The sequence below is a fragment of the Panthera pardus genome, unplaced genomic scaffold, assembly GCF_024362965.1.
Source record: "Panthera pardus isolate Hobbes unplaced genomic scaffold, ASM2436296v1 HiC_scaffold_1, whole genome shotgun sequence".
Taxonomy (NCBI): Eukaryota; Metazoa; Chordata; class Mammalia; order Carnivora; family Felidae; genus Panthera; species Panthera pardus.
This window is the reverse complement of record NW_026526654.1, coordinates 24672079-24696212: the sequence shown is the minus strand read 5'-3', so window position 1 is coordinate 24696212 and position 24134 is coordinate 24672079. Positions and strand designations below refer to the sequence as shown.

The 24134-nt window shown below is 41.9% G+C and overlaps 2 long non-coding RNA genes across 4 annotated transcripts; both read right to left on the bottom strand.

Moving 5' to 3' along the window:
* Positions 1–1174: 1174 nt before the first annotated feature.
* LOC109264162 (uncharacterized) lies at positions 1175–19753 on the bottom strand. Of its 3 annotated transcripts, XR_008419411.1 has the most exons (5): positions 18904–19753; positions 17323–17542; positions 16529–16653; positions 2129–2470; positions 1175–1869 (listed from the first exon to the last, which is right to left on the bottom strand). It is a non-coding gene; the product is annotated as an uncharacterized LOC109264162 (long non-coding RNA). The 3 variants fall into 3 exon arrangements; XR_008419408.1 differs by having other exon boundaries at positions 1175–2470; XR_002078618.2 differs by lacking the exon at positions 17323–17542 and having other exon boundaries at positions 1175–2470.
* Positions 19754–20082: 329 nt separating this feature from the next.
* LOC128775871 (uncharacterized) lies at positions 20083–22568 on the bottom strand. Its single transcript, XR_008420833.1, has 3 exons — positions 22472–22568; positions 21020–21095; positions 20083–20646 (listed from the first exon to the last, which is right to left on the bottom strand). It is a non-coding gene; the product is annotated as an uncharacterized LOC128775871 (long non-coding RNA).
* Positions 22569–24134: the final 1566 nt, after the last annotated feature.

Genomic DNA, 24134 nt, shown 5'->3' with positions numbered 1-24134 from the left:
ATACTTAACACAACAAAACTGCATGTACTGCTTAGCAGAAAAACTCAAAAGCTCCCCATTCATTCTCCTAGAATAATCTGCCTTTACTTAAGGGTTTTTGTACCCACTGTCGGAAGACTCAGTCTTCAGAATGTAAGCTCTCATCCCTCCTTAAAGGTATGAATAGTTGTCACAGGCATCTTTCCATTACTGCAAAAAGGAAAGGAGGGGAAACAAAAGAAATTCACAGTATGGGAGAGGAGGTCATTCCATACTCAGACGTTGGTTTGTGCTAATGGGCTGTGCTTATTCAATCAACAGGATCACTTTAGCACATACAAACGCCACGTATTAGCCCTCCACTCAGGACAGGCTACATAATTTGCAGGCCTAGTGCAAGATGAAAATGCATAACCTGTTGTTCAAAATTTATTAAGAGTTTCAAGACAGCAACTGCAGCACATTAAACCAAGTGCCAGGACCTTCTAACTGGAGGGTAGTCATGCCCACGAAACCAGGCCGGCCTCCATGGTAAAAAGAAAAGAGGATCTTTTTTGGGCACCTGTCATACGTCAGAAAAATATGCACGACTAGCCCTGTGCTCCAAAAGTAGCACTAGAAGTGGTAGATAAGACCCTTCAAAACCAATGGGGAAAGAGGGCCCACAAATTGCACCTGTCGATATCAATTTTTTTTTCTAGAAAATTCCAAGGATCACTTAATTTCAACACCCAGCGGTTGGAGTTTTGCAGTCAGCCAGGGCCAGACCACAAGGCATCAGTGCTTCCTTGCTTGTCATAATTAATTTCTTGGCAGTCGTTGCCGGGGGAGAGAAAAGTTACTGAGAATGACATAGTCACGCAATCTCCCCAACTGACACGAACACACGCAGTTCAGAGGAGACTTGGGGAAACCCGAATCAAACCCGGCTTTACCACGCTCCATGTAACTTACTAACCTTAAGCAGTGAGACAGCCATGAGAATGAGAAAGGAATTTAATAATGGGAAGTCATCTTTCCTAAGTACTTGCAATTAGCAGCGATCCTAAGAATTTCACAATATGAAAATGGACATTTTGAGAAACCTAGCTTTGCAGCACTCAGCACTTAAGTAACCAAGTTTCCTTAAGCTTGTGGTGATTTATGAAGTGAGCAGTTGGCCTCTTCATCTATTATTGTTGTCACCAGATTTATCTCCTTTAAAAAGTTTTTATTTATTTGAAAAAAAACATAACCAGCAATACAATCAGAACCTGAGTGATTTCTTCTTGATTCTGCAAATTACATTAATGACATAATAACTTTAATATAAAAACCAGGGCTGTCAGATGGACACATCATCCGATCGATGGAAACAAATCATTTTCTCTTATGTTTAATGATTCTCCCAAGAAGTAAATCTAAGAAAACAGCACAGTCAATCAATGAGGAGGTCGCATATAATTGTCTCTCTCATCAGCAGAATTGAAAACAAAAGTTTCCTTTATTGTGTGAATTTCAACTAGTGGAAATCAATTCTTGCACACAGAGGGAGGGGAATGCATGGGGTGGACAGACATCAATGTCTGATTTTGATATTGTAAAGTCCCAGCAGAACAATTATTGCTTACCATGGCTTTTTGTGACTGTCCAAATACTCTGCAAGTCAAGGTTAACTTACCTCTTTCAGGAAAACTCTGATTCTTTAAACCATGTCATGTACAATAGGGAGCTTGGAGAGTCTACAGTCCTGTCCTAACTTTGTCATGTGTCATGTTCTTGGAAAGACTGGAGACACCCTTCTCGATGAGGGCAGGCTGTGCAGTGAAGACATGATGTTTGCAGACTGAGAGCCATGTGTCTGGGTTGAACCCACCTGCAGAGCTGCGTGGAGCTTCTTTGAACCTGGAGCTGCCCAAGAAGAACATGACAGGGGACCACTAAGTTAGCTCTGACTGCTCCTTTTAGACGCAGCCCAGCCAGGTCAATCATCCTAAAGCACAGCCACCCGCATGCCCTTCTTCAAACACCCTAGAGTGCCTCCCATCGTCAGCTGTCCACTTCTCCACATCTGCACTGCCCTTTTCCTCGTCCCAGTCCCCAGGGGAGCATGGATTCAGGGTTGGGACCTCAACTTTGCATTTTCAGGGCTTTGATTTTATTAGCTCACCCAGGGTATATTCACACCAACCAAGCTCCTGAGGCTGAGTCATAGCCAGAATAAGTTTTCAAGAAAATGTAATCACTTGGTAAGTAGAATTTTTCCCCGGCTGCTCAGTATTTTCTTGAAAAAGAAACCCGAGGGCTCTCAGTGGTCAAGGAGTAGAGCATGAGGAGTTGGTTGATCTTCATGAACAGTGCAGTCGTGGGATGATAGCCAGCATCAGTCAGGACGTATTTGTTGTATGTCTACCAGCTGTCAAGTTCCAGGCCCTTGGGGTTCTTCAGTGAACAAAAATGACAAAAGAACAAATTCCTTGTAGAGCTCATATTCTATGGGCAGAGACAGACACTAAAAACAGTACATGATGAAGTAAGTAAATGATAGCAGTAAAAAAAGCAAATATATATAACACTTACAATGTGGTTGATGCTGTTTTAAAGAGTTCATTTATTCCTCATAACATTCCACTTATCAGATCATATTATCATCCCAGGTTCGCAGAGGAGGGCACTGGCTTGCCAAAGGTCACACATCTGACAAGAGGTAGATCCCATCCATCCTCTATGACTTTTCTACTTCTTTGTACCTTATGGATACATATATACTTTACACCTTCGTACCTTCTGGACATATTTGTAGGATAAAATCCTAGAAGCAAAATTATGGGATCCAAAGGTATGTGTATTTTAAAGTTTATTTACTATTTTCAGAGACAGTGTGAACAGGGGAGTGGCAGACAGAGAGGGAGAGAAAGAGAGTCCTAAGCAGGCCCCACGCTGTCAGCATGGAGCCAGATGTGGAGATCAAACCCACAAGATCATGACCTAAGCCAAAACCAAGAGTCAGAGGCTCTACCGACTGTGCCACCCAGATGCCCCAAAGTATGTGTATTTTAAATCTTGATTGATAATTTCAAATTGCTTTCCACAGAGGTCTTACCAATTTACAATTTATAATATGAGAGGGCTTTTCTCCACATGCCCTTAATGGCACTGCATACATCCAGAGTTTTTTATCTTTATCAAGCTGATAGATGAGGAATGGCATCTCGTTTAGTATTTTAATTTCCAACTCTTTAATTGTGAGTGTGACCGAACATTTCTTTCTTTGTTAATTGACCGTGTGCGTCTGTGTGCGTGAGTGAACTGCCTGTTCTTGTCCTTTGCCCATTTTCTTTTGGGTTATTCATTTTTTTTTATTAACTTATATGAGCTCTTTGTACATTAATGAAATTAACCCTTTGTCATTTATGTTCCAGATAGTTGACCCAGTTTTTTACTTATTTTTTGTCTTTAAGATTTTTTTCTATGTGAACATTTAACATAGCTCTCATTTATCACTTTATACTTTCTGTTTTTACTGATTCACTTACTGAGAATCTCAAAGGCCTTTTCTCTATATCAGGGTGCATTGAACTCAAATGGGCTAAAATTTCAATTTATATTTCCAAAAGAATTTTATTCCAAATGAGTTACATATTTTGGCTTTCAAAATAATACTATTTCAAAAATATGATTCATGATGTATCTATGGCTAAGTGGGACAGAGGACATTATGGATTGGTGGATTCACAACTGGTTAAAATATTTTATTCTGTTAATATTAATCGAGATCCATGCAACCTAAAAGAAGATGTTACCTAGTGGCATATAACTAGTTTCCGTATTTAGTTCCATCCTGTTCGATTTTTTGATTAAATACTTGAATTAGAATACAACGGGTATCCTTTCTAGATTTAGTAATGGCACAAAGTTGGATGGATGTTAATATGCTTGATGTCAGATACATATTCAAATTGACTTTGACAGCTTGGAACAATCAGCAAAACTAATAAGATGAAATTTAATAGGGACAAATGTAAAGTTCTGCAATGAGGTTTAAAAAAATGTTGGACCAATTATAAGATGAGAGACACCTGAGCCATTGGCAATTCAAATAAAATTGTTGAGGGGGTTTCATTTAATGAAACTTGCAATACTGGCCAATAGACAGAATTGCCAGAAGAGCTAATGAGATCTTGAATTGCATTAATAGAAATATTTCACCCAGAATAAAAACAGTAAGAGTCCCAGATGTATGTTTTGCTGGTATGCCTGAGCTGAGAGAACTGTTTTAGTTCTGAGTGTCATATTTTAAGAGATACGTTGACAAAATGCAGTTCCTCCAAGAATGGAAACCATGTCATTGGGATATTGAAGCCAGAAAAAAAAAATATGTTACTGGAGAGTGGGTAATCACCTTTAGATATTTAAAGGACTATGATATGGAAGCATGATTTTACTTATCCTTTGTAATCACAGAGAGTGGGACTGAGACAGTGCAGTCACAGAAAGGGAAACATCTACTCTGTTTAAGAAAGAATTCTCTACTATTTGGAGCTGTCCACAGATTGAATGATTGCCTGATGAGTGAGATTTAGGTCATCAAGAATATTCAAGTGAGGTCCAGGGGTACGACACCAGGGGTGTCGTAAGAGAGGTCAAGCACTGGTTGAGATCGGATATAAAATCAGTCACAGGGCATTTGTTACATGTTAAACAGAACCAGGTTTGCAGCTTCAATGTTAGTCCTATAATAATGTCACCTTCAATTACCAGTATCCCATTAAGCATTGGCTGAATGGGAAAGAGAGGGACACGGTTGGTTTCAAGCTCTCTTATATAAGCTGCAGCCAAGGATATGAGTGCACCCTTGGAAGTATGTCTTGCACGAGAACATCCATCATGTCTGCTAAGGCAGGGGGAGAAAAGATGAAAAACCACTGGTCCAATACTCTTTCAAAATTCCTTCCATTCTGAAGAACCTAAGATCTTGCACCTGGGAAAGGTGGGGTAGCTTCGGTCAGGAGAAAGTGATTGGAGACGGCTGGCAGAGGTTTAGGAAAGAAGTAGCTGCATCTGAGGTGAGGAGGGGTTTGGCCACAGGTAGGTTCTCCAGAGGGGGAGGTGGGAATTGGGTTAGTAAACAAACGAACTAAGGAAGAGATCAAAAGGGGAGCTTGGTCACATGGCAAGAAGCAAGAAACTAACTTTTGAAAGTAGAGTTCAATGAAACCAAGACCCTCATGCTCTTGACCCAGCCTGTTTCTGCCAATGTCATCCCCTATCCTACCCTGGTCACACCAGACAATGGCAGTTCCTGAACACATGGCCCTCTCATTACACCTGCTGTCCCCTCTGCCTGGAACGTTCTCCCCCCCTTTATCCATGGCGCTCTATCAGTCCTTCCTCCAGACCTGGCTCACACATCTGTGTGAAGTCTTCCCAGGCCTCTCCATGCAGAGATAGGCACCTCCTTCTCTGTGTTCTAAAAGCTCCTTCCACATAAGGATTATATTAGTAATTATTAGTATTAATTAGTCTTAATGTCTGACTGCTGCACTAGACCATGAGCCCCTCAGAGCTAGAAACAATGTTCCACTGATTTTTCAAATCGTGCCAGGTACATATTTGTGGCTCAATAGGTATATGATGAATGAATAAGCGAAGGAGTGAAGGAGTCAAAGACTGGCAGCACCGCTGAGGTCATGCTGTGGACGCAGATGTCCTGTCCCTTCAGCTACGAAGGGGGGTGAGCCCTCATGTGACGGCTGAGTAGCCCCAGCTGTGGAGATTGAAATAGTTCCGGGATAGAGACCAAAGCATGCCATTATACATGATTCCCCAATTTTCCTGAAATCTTCTAGAGACCCTCATACAGTGTTTTGCCTAAATATAACGGTCCGCACGGTATGTATAGGTATTGTGCAAATGATAAACAAACGTATGAATAAATGGATGAAGACCCACTTCCTCAAGTGCGAACTGTTTTTGCTGAGTCTGAATGCCTACCCCTCCCTGCTTCCAAGACTTACTTCACTTCCTTCTGAGGCATCCCCTGTCCTCTGCTCATTCTGGTCAGCGAGGTGCCTGACTCAGATGAACGACCACCTCACGCCAGTTTTGGCTGGTCACCAGTGAGGGATGACCTCACTCATGTGTTCATGTGCACCCTGCTCTGTGACTCAGTGCTCCACTACTCACATTGCCGTTGCCTTTCCCAACCAATAAGCCGCTCTCAGGAAAAGGCACTCCTCACATCTGCCCTGCTCGAGCCTCAGGTCCTACCCCTGGAAGTCCATTTCTGTCTCCAGGCATTGTAAGGACCCCTCTCTCCCTTCCCTATTTAAGTATTTTTTTAATCCTTCCAACACAGGCCTATCTAAATGAGGCCAATGCTTACTTAGCACCTGTCATATGTCATCCCCTGCGCAAAGGCCTGAAGACACAGGGATGAATGGCATACAGTTGTGTTCCTGGTATTCTGCCTCCCGCTGGCTGCCCTGGCCCCAGACCTGGGCTCGCCATCACCCTGCCTCCCTAGGACTGAATTATCCTGGGTTTCTTTAGAATGTTACTTTCTCCCAGGAGACTTCGAATCCGTCTTCTTGGAAACCTACCACAGCATCTAGCCCCATGCTAGATTCGTAGTAGGCACAATAAGTATTTGTCACCTGAGCCAGAGGGCGTGGGTTTTCATGGGTTGACATGAAACCCATGTCATCTTAGGAAAAAACCTCCAGATCTCTTGATTTTCTTGGACTGGACACGGGATGGGGAATTTTACTCTTTCCCCTTTAGTTTTCTCATTAGAGAAAATAACTACGTTTTCAGAATGTAAAACAGGAATTAAAATCATCTCATTTGGGTTATATTTTTCAGTGTAATGATACAGTTTGCACTCTCTTTGCCAGAAAACTTGGATTCTGTGACATTTTTAAGCTATGGCTCCTGGTTTCTTTTTCCTTCTTTGTGCCTGGGTTCGGTTTTACATAGGGTTGATTTTTATGTCAGAGAGTGGAAAGACATGAGGAAAACAAGCCGGACCCACAATTCAGAAACACGTTCTCTATACCGAAAGACATGTACCATCAGCTAACGGTAAAGTCTTTCCCTTTCTATGCACCTGACTCTTTTTGTCGGAAAAGCACTTCTCTTCTCAAAGGAAAAAAAATAATAAACTAAAATGTAAGCCACCATTAGGAGTATAAAAAAGATTGTAGATAGCTGGAAAACGGATTACGCAGCGCAACAGGATGAAATAAACCACGGCACCAAAAGCCAGGGCTGCTGAGGATCAATTACCACCGAGCCCGGTAATGATCTTCTTACATCAAAAGCCCTTTCAAGACATAGCAACATACCTGCCCTGCAAAGACTCTTGAACCAGAGGATAATGTAATCATCAATACTATATCCTTTCTCTTTTGTGAGCACTTTAGAAAAAGCCCGGTGGAGTAGTGACTCTGGTATTAAGTGTCATTTTAAACAATACCTTGAAACCATAATGCAATCTTACTCCTGAAACGCGAAGTGTTTGCTGCCACGGTGGGTACACCTGTCGCGTCTGGTTGCTAATAGAATAAATCTGTGATTTCCTTTCCACTTGCTTTCTCACTTCTTGGCCGGCTGAGTAAGTTGCAAATCAGTTGAACTTACCCCTCGTTTCTGTTTTGTTTCAGGATCTGGTATTTGTTTGTGCTTTATCTTCCCCTACCTCTTAATAAAAAGAGTAAACCAGTCTGCCTGTGAGCATATTGACTGCGCTAAGAATGCGGGATTGTGTTGCAAAGGAGCTCAGGCCTGCAATGTTATCACTCAGCAGGACTGGGTCCCATCAGAAGGCACATGGCGTGCCATGACGTAGCTGGTCTTGGAGCACAAAAGCAGACTTTTCTCTGTGAATTAGACAAACCCCACAAAAGGCCACAATAGCTAGCATAAACACCATTTAATACCATTCACAGGCTAGTGAAGAGATGGGCGTTGACTAAGAATTGCCACAAAGCCAGGACATTGTGGTCAGATGAAAGGGGGCCTAGTGAACAGGAAGCATCATTGGAGCAGGCTGACAGTCACCATATAACGGCGGGATTGTGGGGCTGGCACTTACCCCAAGGGTCTTTGCAGTCAGAAAAATAAAGAGAAATTAAAGCATAAGGAATCCTCTTTGTGGGCACTTAAAGCCCATGAAGCAACACAAGAAGCTATACAATTGTCTTTTCAAGACTCGTCTGTGCTTTAGATAATTATGAAAAGGAAACATTTGGGGTGTGCTTACTTATAGGATTCTATATCACCCATTGGGAAAACTCATCTGTAAAAACAGATGAAATTTTCACAGCGATATGAATAGCTGTATAAGCTCTCGCCTCATTTTAAAACAGGAAGAACTAACTGCAGCTGGATTAGTGGAGCTCTTCGCCATTTCTGGAAGCTTCTTTTTGGTACATGAGGTGTCCAGGGCAGGGCACCCTCATTTTTCACCAGGTACATGAAGAAAAATTAATTTAAATAATTTATTAAATGAATAAGCCCTTGGAAATAGAATACCTACCTTTAAAACATTTATGTCTCTGTTTAAAGGAAGTTAACTTATATGGACATTTTAAAGTAGGAATTTAAAGTACTTTAATTCTGAAGCAAATCTATAATGATAATCATCCTTAGGTGCATACTGAGTTTGTTTGTTTGTTTGTTTGTTTGTTTGTTTTAACATAATAGGTATACCAAATAGAGTGAGGAAGATTGGTGCTGAAAATATAGAAAGATTTTAGAAGGGACCCTAGAATGTTCTGGAATGTCATTTCACTGAACAAGAAATGAGAGCCAGGGAGTTTAGTGACCAGCATAGTCATATAAGTAGTAACAGCAGCTCTGGTTAGATTTCAGTTCTCCTGATTCCCTGTTCTACGATTTTGAATAGAGAAAAAAAATTTCTGAGTGTAGAAATAATTTTCCTGCACTATGTCTCTCAAAAATAAATAAACATTAAAAAAAAATTAAGAAAAAAAAAAAAAAAGGGAGCGCCTGGGTGGCTCAGTCGGTTAAGTGTCTGACTTCAGCTCAGGTCATGATTTCACCGCTTGTGAGTTCGAGCCCCGTGTCGGGCTCTGTGCTGACAGCTCAGAGCCTGCAGCCTGCTTCAGATTCTGTGTCTCCCTCCCTCTCTGCCCCTCACCCATTAGCACTCTTGTCTCTCAAAAATAAATAAACAGTAAAAAAATTTTTTCAATTAAAATTAAAAAAAAAATTCTTAATAAAAATAAAACCAAAAAATTTAAAAAAAGAAATAATAATTTTCCGTGTAAAATAAACTTTTCGGTTCTTCATTTAGCTGTTTAATCTTGAACAGTTGCCTACCCTCTCTGCACCTCACTTTTACTATCCGTACACTGGGGTTAGCCTGCCTCATAGGGTTGTGGAGAGGGATTAAATGAGTTAGTGTATGTAAAGTGTTCAGCACAGTACCTGACCTCGAGTCATGCGATATAAACAGCTGCTATTCTAATGTCTATAAAACAACAGAGAGGGCTTTGAAGACCACAGCCTCATTGAACCCTGGGGCCATCGGGGAACATCTGGATCGCCTCCAATGGCAGGTGAGGAGTCTGCAGACCAAAGAGGCTGGATTGGCCCAAGGCAGACTGACAGGACCAGTTCCCAGGTCTAAGTGCAAACCACCGCTCTTTGTCTAACACCACTGTCCTGTCTCCTAAGACCTTATGAAATACTCTGAGAACAGTGAATCCACCCAGTGTCATCAAGCAAGAAGAATAAGGCTGTTGGTAGAAGCTGACTGTGTACATTAAATTCTCTTTTCTTTGGAGCAATGTTTCTCAAATTTTAGTGTGAATTAAAAAAAAAAAAAAAAAGAGTGGAGGGGCACCTGGGTGGCTCAGTCAGTTAAGTGTTCGACTCTGGCTCAGGTCATGATCTCACCGTTTGTGAGTTCGAGCCCCGCGTCTGGCTCTGTGCTGACAGCTCAGAGCCTGGAACCTGCTTCAGATTCTGTATCTCCCTCTCCCTCTGACCCTCCCCAGCTCGTGCTCTCTCTCTCTCTCTCTCTCTCTCTCTCAAAAATAAATAAACATTAAAAAGTAATTTTAAAAAAAAAGAGTGAAGAGGTCTTTCCCAACAAATTCTAATCCCATAGGTCTCATGTGTGCCCGGGAAACTGTATTTTTTAAAAAGCACACTGTCCTCCTCAGGTGATTCTCAGGCAGGTTGTCCAAAGACCACACTTTGAGAAAAATTATCTTAAAACATCAATTGCTTCTTTCTTCCCCACCTCCACCTTTCGGTGGGTCTCCATTTAGTTTTCTTATTTGTACTCTGGTTTTACTGTTGCCCATTAAGTTGGTCTGTTAGCACTGATGTCAGTGAATAGGATTCTTTTATTACCAGTAAAAAGTAACTAGCAAAAGCTAGTTCTGTGGGAGCTGACCCAGTTAGCTGTCTCAAAGCCCCAAATTCTGACTCTGTCTCTAGCCAGTCCTGTTGCCAACCGTAAGTACAATAGATGTGTGACCAAAGTGTGCCACAAATCATTGCCGGTAACTTAACACAAACCAAAAAGCTCCGTGAAATACATGCTCTACTCAATGGTGGGTTTCTCAACATCCGACATGCGTTTATTCATCTCCTGATCATCTTTGTCCAGAACTAGGGTTTTGGAAAAGGGAGATTTACCTAAACAAGCCCCTCCCCCCCCCCTTCAGGCAGGCTGTGATCTCCTAGGGAAAGGAAAACATATACACACTTGACTTTGAGTAAAAGGCACCTTGTATCACCCAGCTTGTTCTGCATCTAGTTCAGCTGCTGGTTTCTATTTTCTTTCTCTCCAGAAGTTGCTTAAAGTCACACAGGGATCAGATAATGAGAGAAAAGCCAGAGCAAGGAAGATAAAGCAGGAAGAGGCCATCTGCTGGCAGTTTTCTCCCCATCCATTTCTTCACCTTCAACTATTTCTGTTTGCCTGACTCCTCTCTGCATCCTGAAAACCCTGTGTACAAACATCTTTACATATCACTGTAGCCCCATCCGAAAAGGTACACTGAACAAGTGTTCTGTGTGGGGCAGTGTGCCCGGCCCCATTAACGGAAAAGGAATGACATGGGGCCTCTGCTGTCAAGCAGGTGGAGAATATAGTTTACAGGACCGTTTGTTAATGTTTTCTCTCCACCCCAAACTGGATAAGGTCTTTACAAATAACGACGTCATGTAATCTGAACCATAAGCCTAATAATAGCATGATTACCCCATTTACAATGAAGAAACCAGGGCTAGGGGAGGTCAGATAACTTCCCAGCCTCCCACACAGGGCAGTGCAAGACAAGAGACAGAAGGCCGGCCTGAGTCTAAAGTTCTCAGTCTTCACTTCTCTGCAAGCACGAATCCAAACTTTCGGAGCATTTGCTACAAGCCAGGCCCAGGGCTTGAGGAGATTATGCTAATCCAGTGTCACGAGTTCTGCAGTGGGACATGTTAACCGCTAGCTAAGCAGTGGTTCTGAACCAGGGAAGATTCTGAGACCCACACCCAGCAGGGATATTTGTCAATGTTTGGAGACATTTTTGTTGGGAGCAGAGGATGCTTGGGCAGGGAGAGGGACCATGAGCCTGAAGAGGTGACAGCCAGCCTGTGTGCCAGTCGCGGAGGACGCCTTCATCCCATGGAGAGAGTGGAACAGCCTGGGATCAGAGTGGGCAGGGGACTGGCGGTAGAGAGACGATTCCAATGAGGGCATCCAGACAGCAGGATCTGTCTGTAGATACAGACAGAAAAAGATGCACAAGGCTTCACAGAAGAGGAATCAACCCGCTTCGGCCAGTTAGTGGGGTAAAGAAGAGGGAGGGGTCCAGGCCCAGGTTTAGAATCAGGGGGACTATGAGGTGTTGAAGTGAGAGAGGAGAAATTCTCAAGGCAGGTAGGCTGGTTGCTCAGGATGAGCCTTTTCCCTTACTCTCTTCCCTTGGAAACCTGATGACTCCACTTATTCTTTCTTAAACTGGCCAAAATGCAACGGAGTAGGCTGAGCACTGAGCACTGTCTGCCATCGGGGTGGCCCTGGGCGTGGTGTTTATGGCCCCTGAGCCCGTCAGCCCTCATGTTAGATGAGCTAATGCACATTAAATGACTCTGAGAGCTAGCATGGCTGTACCCCGAAGGGCATTCGGGTTTTGGTGAGGATGGCGAGAAATTGGAATGCTTATACATTGCTCGTGAAAATGTAAGATAGTACACAACCACTTTGGAAAGCAGTTTGACAATCTCATTAAAAGTTACACATAAATTTGTCATATGACCTAACAATTCCACCTTCAGGTATCTTCCCGACAGAAGTGAAAACATGTGTCCCTACAAAGACTTGTGTAGAAATGCTTATAGCAACATGATTCATAGTAGCCAAAAAGTGGAAACGACATAAATATCGGTGGTGAATGTGACACAGTCTTGCAATGAAGTATCATTCAGCAATAAAAAGGAAAGAGTACTAATACATGCTACCACACTGATGAACGTCAAAAACATTATACTAAGTAAAAGAAACCAAACGTGAAAGACTGCATGCGTATTGGTTACCATTGTATGAAATTTCCCCAAAAGGAAAATCCATCAAGAAAATACAGATCAGTGGTTGCCTGGGACTTGGGGGAGTAGGCAGGGGAGCAGGAGCAAACACCCAAGGTTATCTTCATGGAGTGATGGAAATATTCTACCAGTGGTTTGTAGTGATGTTTGCACAACCCTGCTTTACCCAAAATCATTGACTGTATACTTACGATGGGTGGATTTTATAATATGAAAAATTTATCTGTTTTGAAAAATGACTAGTGATGATTTTCTCTTTGGATAATGCTCACACTAGATGCATCACTGTTAACAATAATCACTCATTATCTAAAAGAGATAAGATGCCCCCAGAAATTGGACATAAGCCTACTCTTTGAGAGTGAACACAGAAGAGGCAGGAGACAATGGTCTTGTCCAAGGAGGCTGAGTGTGACCCAGGGGCATGAATGCAGCCCTACCTCTGAACCTCTAGCCTCATTACTTCTGGTTTATACATCAGTCTGTCATGAGTTTGGTTGGCACGACTAAATTTCACTATACTTGTCCGACTCTGGGTCCCCTGGCCCGATTCATCTGGTTTGCCTCAAGTATTTCTTCAAGGCTATACAAAGGTCAAGTTCAGCTCAGTTCTTGCTTAAGACATTACAATCCCTCAATAATTGGCAAAAACTTGTCCAGCTCGATTAGACTTTAAAAGCACACCAGTAAGCCCAGAATTTTAAAATGTTCAAAGTTATGGATAAGACAAATCATGGAATTGACTATTACTTTCTCTATGTTTGTTCTCATTGCAATGTGAGAGCCCACTAAAACTCTAAATCAAAAACAGCTCTACCTTAGAAACTTTGAAATCGACTAATTTAATATAATTATATTCACATAACATAAGGGATTTATTTTAAATACAATCAGAAACCAGGGGCGCCTGGGTAGCTCAGTCACTTAAACGTCCAACTTCAGCTCAGGTCATGATCTCACGGCTGGTGAGTTCGAGCCCCACGTCAGGCTCTGTGCTGATAGCTCAGAGCCTGGAGTCAGCTTGGGATTCTGTGTCTCCCTCTCTCCCTCTCTCTCTGTCTCTCTCTCTCTCTCTCTCTCTGCTTCTCCCCTGTTCACTTTCTGTCTCTCTAAAATGATAAATGTTAAAAAAAAATTAAAAAGTAAATAAATACAAGCAGAAACCAAATACATGCACAAATTAAGGCAATATTTGTGGTTTGTAGCAAATTAAGGATTAACAAAATATTCCAGGCAACATGTTAAAGAACGCACGATTTAAGTCATTACTTGGCTTGTCCTTAGTATTTAAGTCATAATTGGGTGCAAAGTCTTGACTTAGCTTGCCCTCTTCATCGCGCACATTAGACATACAGGTTTTCATTTGTGGATCAAGTTACCCCAACTTTGACTACAAATCATTAGAGCATGACAACAGTTAACACTGACCGTCCAGTTGGTACAACTGGCACTTTCCCCATTATCCGAGTCTTGTAACAGCCAGTGGCCCTGAAAAAGAGGATGTCTGCTCTTCCCTGGCCTGTGCTGAGGAAGGAAGTTGTGAGCAGAGTAGGCAAGGCAGAAGAGCCAGGCACCCGCTCCTTTGGGGACTTTATCGTGACAGTGGCCTCCAGATGGGTCGAGCTGGCAGCTTTCTGGCAGCCTGTGTGAACTGCATGATCTCATGCCTTTCTGAGCCCGGGACAGAACTGAGGGGCTTTATTTGCACTGCACCTGCCCTGTAAGCAACAGCATTGATTTCTGCTCCCAGAAACTCTCAATAAGTGTAACTATTTCACTGGGATGCTGTCCTGTTTATCACCCGGAAAGAAGACTCCGGGTTCTCATGCCTCTGTGATGGAACTTTCATCTTTATTTTCCAGTGGGTTTATTTTTCGTAAGATACTTCAGAGACCAGAAACCCACACACAGCCTTTAGTTCTGGATCTGTGAGAAATGACACAACATCATATTTCATTATTTCTTAAAAAGATAACGCATGATTCGTCTGCTTCTGCCCACTGACTCATAGTAAATTTCTCATAACCGAAGGAATCAAGTCAAAGGAAAAGCATTAAAATGACACTTTCTCCTCTGTTCTTTAATGGAAATTTTCTTCTCTTTTTCCTTTCGAGGTTTTAGTTGATTAGCCATAGCAGATGGTCATAATAACCCATAAAAACAGAGAAACCAAAGGGACTTTGTAAGATCAGCTTCCCCTTGACTTAGTTAAGTTCAGATCTTCCCAGAGGGATAATTTTTTATTCCCTCTGTAAGATCTCTAAGGAAAGAGACTTCCCAAACTCACATCATATAATGCTTCATGACTGATGCTCCCAACTATCCCTGTGCCCCACTGAAGTTGGATTTCTTCTTGTAGTTCTAGAGTTGGACCTCCCTTCATCCTCTGCGTCCTGTGTAACCTTCACACTTTGGAGCACCGTCAATGTGTCTTTTTGTGGCAGAGGGATCCCAAAGCCTTCAGAATAATTGTTCTCTGATTATTATAAAATCACAGTACTTAAGAATTGAAAGGCACGTCATAGACTATCATGTGACTTCCCTGTTATGCAGGAATCCCTCTACATCTTTCCAACAGCTCCAACCCCTACTTAAATGGCCCCTGAGATGGGGAATTCATTTCATCAGAGGTCAGCGGTCTGCCATAGGGCAGCCTGTATTGCCAATAGATCAACCCATTAAAATGTCCAGTGAGCAAAATTTGCCTCCCAGTAACTTCCACTAGGTTCTAAATAGTCTTTCTGGAAAGAGAACACACAGGAGCCTCTTTCTCATAGACTTTCAGATAGTTGACCATACTGATGCTATCATCCTTCTCCCGTAACACCAACCTTATAGAAACAAACATTCTGATGATACGAGCTGCATCACTGTGCTTCAGATCATAGGACTGGATTACACTTTGGTCTTAACGCTGGGGTCCTCGTTTGCATTTACATTGCAATAAAACTACATTAACACCAGAAATCACAGTTAAAACACTATATATGTAACATAAGTACATGAATGGTAAAGAAAATGTTAAATAAAGGGGAAAAAAATCTCCACTTGAAAGTAGCAACTCTATAATGTTTCATGTTAGTCATCTTCAAAATGGCATATGCCGAAAATAATCCTTTGGGGTGATAGGAAGAGAAATATAACTGATATTTCTTAACCTAAAACATAAGAAAGAAACTAAGCCCTAGCGATATTGATTGCCTGAAGCAGTACATGTGTATACTTTATAAATAAACATGCATAGTTGGGGGTACCCACTCAGATTTCCTTAATTACTGGGATGTGCTTTCAACAGTATCTGGGGACCTGTGGTTGAAACTATATTCATTACCTATTAATTCATTAATGTAAGCTATAAATTTCTATAAGGAGAGTAGAATATTAGTATCCTAAAACATAGGAGAGAGATTTTACAATAGTCTACATGGTCACGGCAACCAAAAAATAAATCAAAACTGTATTTTAATGTGTTTTAAATTGCATCAGCTGTTCTAATAACTAAATCAAATAGGTACACTTTGTCTAAAGCTCTCCAAAACAAGGCAAATGGAAACAAAATCTCCTTACAAAACCAGAAATTACCAAAGGTGTATTCTAATACCCACTTAATCTACTTATAAGTCATTGATTTAACTTTTCTATTTTAATGTTGTGGCTATTGTAAAAGTTACCGAGTCAAGGTAATATACGTTTTTTCTTAGCGATTGTTGGTGATGATTACCCTGGGACCACTTTTATCTTGGAGCAGTGGCGGATAAAGCAGATATAGACTGTGTTTTGTCCAGGTACACAGCTCATCAATCAGGACAGTACAAATCTATGCTATGGGATAATCTTGAATAAAAGGTTAATGTTTTATACCTTTCTCTATCTTTAACATGAAGATAGTGGCATGAAGTTATGAAGAAACATCTAGCTTAAGAGAAGAAAGCAACAAAAAAAATAAGAATTTAGGAAATAAAGGAAGTGAACCTAAGAAGTCTGAGATAGTTACCTTATAGAGACAGGATCCAGGCACAGTTATTTGAAAAATATTTCTGCTCTCAATCTGCCAGTGATATTTACACACCGCAGTGGCAGTAATATCGTAGCAAATCATCCTCAAAATGGGGCAGTTCACTGTAATATGAAGGAAAAAGAAACACTTGAGAAGCACATTATTTATGCAGTGAATTTGCAGCACTTTCTAAACAACAGCAGGTGAGCACGTGCACACACACACACACACACACACACACACGGTGACACAAAACACCCAAAGCACTGACTACCTATGTGTCCGTTTTTCTACGATTTTTATAAGACAAGCTGTTGTTATTAAAGCTGATGAGTCATAGGTGCCCCTATTTAGGATGTACTTTAATAAATGGTCAGGAACTTCGTTTTCGGAAGGAGCCATGAGCTGGATAGCTTCTCTCTGCATTTCAGTGGTGATGCAAAGCAGGGCAGCACGGCCACAGACACAGCGGAGTCCCGAGACGTTAACATGCATCCTCCGTAATCAGGAGTATTAGTCAGCTTTGCCGTCTTCCTTTCCACCCATTCCCCTCAAAGTCCGACCAACAAACACTGCCCAGCGCCAGGGCCCTTGTCGCCCGGAAATTCTCTGACGAAGCTGCCTGATTTGAATCCTAACTAGAAAACCAAAAGACTAGAGCTCAGACTCCAGGGGAAGATGAATAACATATATGGCCTTCTCCCCTGGAAAAAAAAAATCTAATTTTATGTGTATAGATTTTTTTAAAGGTTGGCACTGAAGACTCAGAAATGTATGAAAATCATATTTACCCTCAATAGGAAAACTGCAAAGGAAGTGGTACTCTGAGACAAAGGGCCAGCTCTGAAACTCGGGAGGTGGCAACAGAATGCAGGCACGTGAGGAAAGTGTGTCCATAAAGCATCCTTCTCCTCTGTCGTGCGGGGAGGAGGGTTCAGAAGCTAGGAACCATCACCCTTTCCCTGGTCTCTTCTGAGCATCTTCTCAGTAAGTAGGTGCTCCTTTTCTCACCTTGAATGTAATAGAAAATCTTCCGGAGCATGAGGGTTTTTTGTTGGTAGTGGTGGTTATGGATTTGCTATACATCTATACTAAAGAATTCAACAGTTGCTACCACATTGTTGTTACTAAAATTAAATAAACTGATATAGGAAGGCAATACAGCATCGTACTAAGAACATGAACCTTGGACCCTGAAACGCCTGGCTTTGCGTCCTCTGTCCATTAGCACGCGCTGCACGGCCTGGGCAAACTATTTAAATCCCCTCAGCCTCAAGACCTCACCCATACAATGGGAGAAGAATAACCTCTTACTCAAATTCGGTCTAAAGGAAGGTCTGGATTAGATGTGCAAATGTGTGTGTACATCACATAGGTTGTCAGTAAACAGTCGTTATTAGTGTTGTCATAAATTCACAGCTATTGTTGAATATTCAGGTTAAGCTGATAAGGGAAATATCTTCTATTCGAACTAGAATTTATTTCTAGTTCTCTACTCTGGACAGATGTATTATAGTTGTTCTATCAGAACCCCAAACCAGTTGCGTGCTTCTGCTTATAAATATTTACCATGTTGTAATGTGGGGGAGAATTTAAAAGGAAAAGTAGTCTCCTGGATAAAATCAACGATGGCACTTATAGTCACATCTTGCTTTTAGCATCTCCTCTGGTCCCATATGCGTCCATTACCCTGATTTTCAAAATGTGGTACAAAATGAACTGGTGGTCACGAATATCTTATGGTTTCTTCTGTTCTCGTGCAAACTGTAAGTGTATTGGATACATGTATAATTTTTTGATACATGCATAAGTTTTAAAATTATGACCAGAGAAATAGTTATTGACCCAGATCAAACCTCTGATATTTTGCAAATATAGGTCCCAGAAAAGCAGTCCACAAACTGAAATATTAGAGGCATAATAGTATCCAGAAGACATTTTGCCCCAAACTTTAAAAACAAGACAGGGCCACCGCCACAACTTAGGATATCATTAATATAGATTTCACAGCTTAGAAACGTTGGCCCTCACATCTACTAAGGCAGGCAGAAAAGGTTCATTAAAAATAAAAAGGATTCCTGAAGATGTACAACTGATATTGCATGAGGCTGAAGTCAGCTTCTTGATATCTGTATTTTGAGAACTGGTTTTACTGCGTGACAAATGACACCAAAACAGAGCAGCTTAAAATAACAAATATATATGATCTCGCAGCTTCTGTGGGCAGAAATCTAGGAGCAGCTCACTGGGAAGGAGTGTTGTAGTCAAGCTGTTGAGCAGGGCCGCTGTTTTATCTGAAGGCTTGACTGGGAAAATGTCTACTTCCAAACCCACTCATGGGGGCCACCAATAGGTGGGCCCCAGGTCCTCACCAGCTGTTAGCAGGGATTTCAGTTTTCTGCCTTATCATGGGCCTCTCCACTGTTTGCCTGAATGTCTTCATCCCATGGCAACTGGCTTCCACTAGGGCAAGGGACGAGAGAGAGAGAGAGAATAAGAGCCCAGGTCTGAAGCCATAGTCTTTTATAACTGAGTTTGGGAAGTGGCATATCATCGCTTCTCTGTATTCTGTTGATCACACAGACAATTCTGTACAGTGTGGGACAGTGGGAGAGGCTGACACAAAGACATGAAGACCAGCGGGGAGGGATTACTGCAGGCCATGTTGGAGGCTGGCCACCACAAAAGTTACAGCCGGTAACAGTAGAATGGGCTTCTGTCTGCCTTCAAGCTGTGAGTTTTCTCTGGCTGAAAGAAGACAGGCCTCATGGCTGTGGGAGGGTCTTGGTTAGAGCAAAATCAAAGGAAATGCTTTATTCACAGGCACTTAAACATGAGGCCATTCCTGAAGGTGTATGTTGTAGCTGTGTTTCTATAGAGAAAACCTGTTTTTCCTGTGCCTTTCCTGCAGGGATGGAAGAAATCATGACAAATCATGATTTGTCATGATTTCTTTCCAAAGAAAGCTTTTCTTTTATTCCAAGTCTTCTCTACACAGAATGAGGCGGGAGAGGTGATTTAGAAAATTCCACTTTCACCTGTAGTTACTGCGGCCTCCAAACAGGTTCAGTTTGTGAACAAATCTAGTCAGGGGCTACATTTTTTTTTTTACGAGAAGTAGCTTGAACTCGTAGAATTCTAAAGCTGCAAGCTACCTAGAACCACGTTTTCTGCTACACAGATGACCTAAAGGGGCCCTGGTTACTAAGCGCCTTCCCCAGAGGACCGTGAGGCGGAGGCAGAATTCAGACTTAAACTCTCTACGGGATGATCTTTTTTTTTTTTTTAATTTTTTTTTTTAACGTTTATTTATTTTTGAGACAGAGAGAGACAGAACATGAACGGGGGGAGGGGCAGAGAGAGAGGGAGACACAGAATCTGAAACAGTCTCCAGGCTCTGAGCTGTCAGCACAGAGCCCGACGCGGGGCTCGAACTCACGGACCGCGAGATCGTGACCTAAGCCGAAGTCGGCCGCTTAACCGACTGAGCCACCCAGGCGCCCCACTACGGGATGATCTTTATCGTTATTTTGTTTAACCAGGAAGATCTCAAAATACGATTTTGCCAGCATGCCCCACAGCCTTGTTTTAATTCCTTCAGTAGACACATAGGGAGGACTCGCTGTGCCAAGGAGAGAGGAAACCAAGGTACGACTTGGTTCTTGTCTTCAAGGAGCTCATCTTCTGAAAGGGGAGAGGGAGGGACAAATCTGAAGTGTGACAGCAGAACAATGTGGTGAGGAGGTGGAGCCCGAACAGACGTGGGCTAGCAGCTGGAACCAAGAGTGTCTGGAAGGTGATGGGTTGTCCTTCACTGAATATCTGAGCAGTAGGGGCTGTATAAGCTGCCTTCACACAAGCTATTTCACTTGCTAGGCCACCACTTCTATTGTCCAAGTGACTTCGTGGGGCAACAAACAGGCAGACAGAGTACAGCTAGGGAGCGCCCAGCCCTGCGAATACTGGCCTTTGACGATAACTTACGCATTCCAGGTCTGGGTCACTAACGGTACTTAAAACCAAATCTGGCAGTTGTCGAACTTTTGCTCTTCCCGTATATTCATCCATCGGGCAGGTAATTCATGTCTACCACGTGGCAGGCACTGTGCTAGAGACTGGAGACAGAGCAATGAATAGGCCACCTGGGTCCCCAAGCGGGTTTTATGAAGCTCACTGCCTCTTCCTCCCCTTCACTCGACAGAAATTGTCACCACCCCCTTTTGCATCATGGGTAGCTTTATTTTCTCGGTTCCTGCCGACAAGATAGTGCCTAATGCCCCAACGGCGTATAGGCTTCAAAGATAAATCAAAAGATCTCTGGTTTATACGGGTGAAAAAAAAATCATGAGACTATTTGGCGTTGTCATGCCGGGTCCCGTAAAGACACTGTCCATTGAAGACACCCATTTTGGAGTTTGCTGCCTTAACACCGAATGCACAGGAGACCTCAGTCAACCCAGCAGTGCCCCCAGAATGGACTTTCCTTACCAGCATTTGTGACAAGCACGCTTTCTTTCTTCTCCGGGTCATAAGAAGCTAACATCAGAAGGAAGGCTTGGGTCACCTAAGGGAAGGAATAGCGGAATAGCTATTCGTTCGTGTGTGTGTTTTGTTGGAACATTCAGGTTTCCCAGGACTAGCTCGTTAATGGTTGCACGAACCAAACGCCAATCAGGGGCAAACCATTTGTTTTCCGTGAATACTTCCACTTGTGACCTAGAGCCTTCCCTCAAATCCCATCTATTTAGGGGGAATTTGGGGACAATGGATTAATGGCATTAATATTTCCCTCTTCACCCCCTGGAGAGCTGGCATTTTTCAGGAGAAGGTGACATCAGCGTGGAACTCACTCTACTTAAGCTTTCAGAAACATGTCTCCTTATTTAAAGATTAGATTATCCTTCTGCTATTGTTTTCCATTAGATTGTGTTTCCTTTCTCCTTTTTGGGGAAGGCCAGCTCACTATTTTGAAAAGGTGATGGACCATGTCAGGATTTAGAAAGTGAAAGGAAAGAGATTGGTTTGGATTTTCTCACTCTCTTTGTGTGCTCTAAAGCTCAATAAACTTCCAATGGTGACTGCAGGTAGAGGGGTAGAGGGAAGCTTTTGTATCCTTAGAAAACCTAGGTTTCAGTTGGATTATAGAGGTAGTCAAGAGATAGGGGAAAAAAGTTCAAATAGCACTTTGACTACTTTCCATGTCAATGGGTATGTATCAGCCATATTCCATGGCTATAAGAATCAGCATGGTTAAGTATTGATAAAAAATTTTTAAAGGACACAATACAAGTTATCAAAAAATTGGATGAGTTTGTTGTAATGAAGACAGGACTGTATGTAGTTTATATTCAAGTTTATGGATTTTTCTGAATACTGAATAAATTGTCAAAATGGTACTAAAACTCTGTGTAAAAGAATCGGTCCAAACTGTTAATCTGCTTGATACATCTTTTTGTGATTTTTTAAAAAGACTCTAAGCAAAAATTTTAAGCTCATTCCAGCACAGCTGTATAGATTCACGGGGATTCGACGATAGTCATTTATTGTGTGGATCTAATGTCACCTTTCTTTAGAGCGATTTACAAAATACCACAGCATATGGCATATCTAAAGCAAGCGGTAAAACCGAGATGTGCAATTCTCATTGCGGATTCATATAAAGGAGGGGATTTCTTTCGTCTGTGCTTCAAATCTGAAACTCGGCAACAGTCCTTGGTCAGTATCCACCAGCATGGATGCCTCCCCAGATGCTTCACCCAGTAAATACACGCTTACAAGAGCAGACGGACATGCCTGTGGCCACGTGAGGGTTAAAATGTTAATTTATTAAAATTTTCCAATCTTAACCACCTGCCCCTTGGGAGAAGGGGATGTTCCTGAGGGATGAGGATCAGGGAGTCAACAAACTGGAATTCACAGCCAGCCGTGGCACGCACTCACCTTCTTTCCAGTTATTTTTCACTCTTCACTTCTGAGTACGAGCCTAGCCTAGCGATCTCTTTCTGCTACCAGAGGGTTGTGCCTATCAGAAATGCCTGCGAAAAAAAATAAAGTTATGTGCATTAGGGATTAAAGACTGTACATCACCCGAAGTTAAGGAATGATTGAATGAGGCATGACACTATCACTTTTTTGTTGTGACTGCTCTCTAATTCGGAGAAGTAAATGCTGTGTAATAATCTATTATCAGATAGCCAATGCCGCCCGTCACTCTTTCTCTTCACGTCTTTTTATTTGTGTCCACATATGAATAAAGGGAGGATAAATTAATTAGCTGTGCATAATTACCAAATTCTCCAAACACACGCAGGCTCTACCCAGTGGAAGCAGAAGTAGGCTATACATTGCACATCGTTGGTGTAGATGGGAGATAGCCACCATCTATTGTAAATCTATTCCCACAGCAGGATTAAGGGAATTCAAATTCAAATGATGCATCCATAATATGTTGTCTAATGTGAAGCATTGTAAATTTCCTCATTGCAAAAATGGAATAACACTTTCAATGCAGGGTATTTTTCAGAACTACCCTGACGACAAGATGCATTTCGACATCACAAGACGATAAATTCAGAGAATGTAGGTTTTATATGACTTTAAATTTTTGTGATTGGGTATCTTTGTTATTTGGCTAGAGGTATTAATTTAATTAAATGTACAAGAGGACTTTCTCCCAACACCCAGAGAAGACTATTTGCATTTTTAAAAATTATCACAGCTTGTTATATAATTACAGCCACTGGGGCTGGATGCCTGCAACAATGCCCCTGGTTTCCTTCTCTGTACTGCCTCTCTAACGATAATACAGTTTCCCTTCAAAGTTTTCCAGCGTTTTGCACTTATAACTCACATCTTCTCATAAGAAGCAAGTTTGTTGGCTCATTAATATGAAACTTACAGAGAAGGTTCACCACATATTGATCTAATTAAACATTTTTGAGTCAGGACAACAACAATAATGGGATTAATTATTGTAATTTGTGCAGCCGAAGTAGATACATAAATAGGTAATCTTTATTTTTCAATACTGCCAGTGGAAAATGATTTCAGACATTAGGACCTGGGAGAGCCGGGAGCTTCAGCTGCTGTGAGTGAGTGCCCCTCCCATGGTTCTGGCCAGCAGCCCCGACATCCTTGCACAAAGTAATCACAGATCACAGCATTTAATCACTGAAAACAAGCACTCCAGAGGACAGCAGTGTCAATATCCCACTCTCTCATTATCTGTTTGGATTGCACATCCACACTGTCAGATAAACAGAGTGGAAAATTAAGATTAAAAATATGGTAATTTCATTTCAGTCAGCAGGCACCACTCACTGCCCCTATTATGCTATTGATTACCTCTGAATTCAATTTTTCTTTCAATGCAAACTTTAATCTGTTTGCTACCCAGCAATTCAACTCCCCAAGGGCTATTTGAGAGTAAGTAACCATTTAATCTGATGCTAACTGAAAAATCACCGTCCTTAATGAATTGTGTAAATCATTCAGCTCTAAAGCACCTTTGACTTCTATTTCATTTTTTATTTTCTACTCAATATAGGAAAGGATCGGCGTGTGAATAATTACAAAGTAGCAAGTATTTTTACATAGAGCAAAT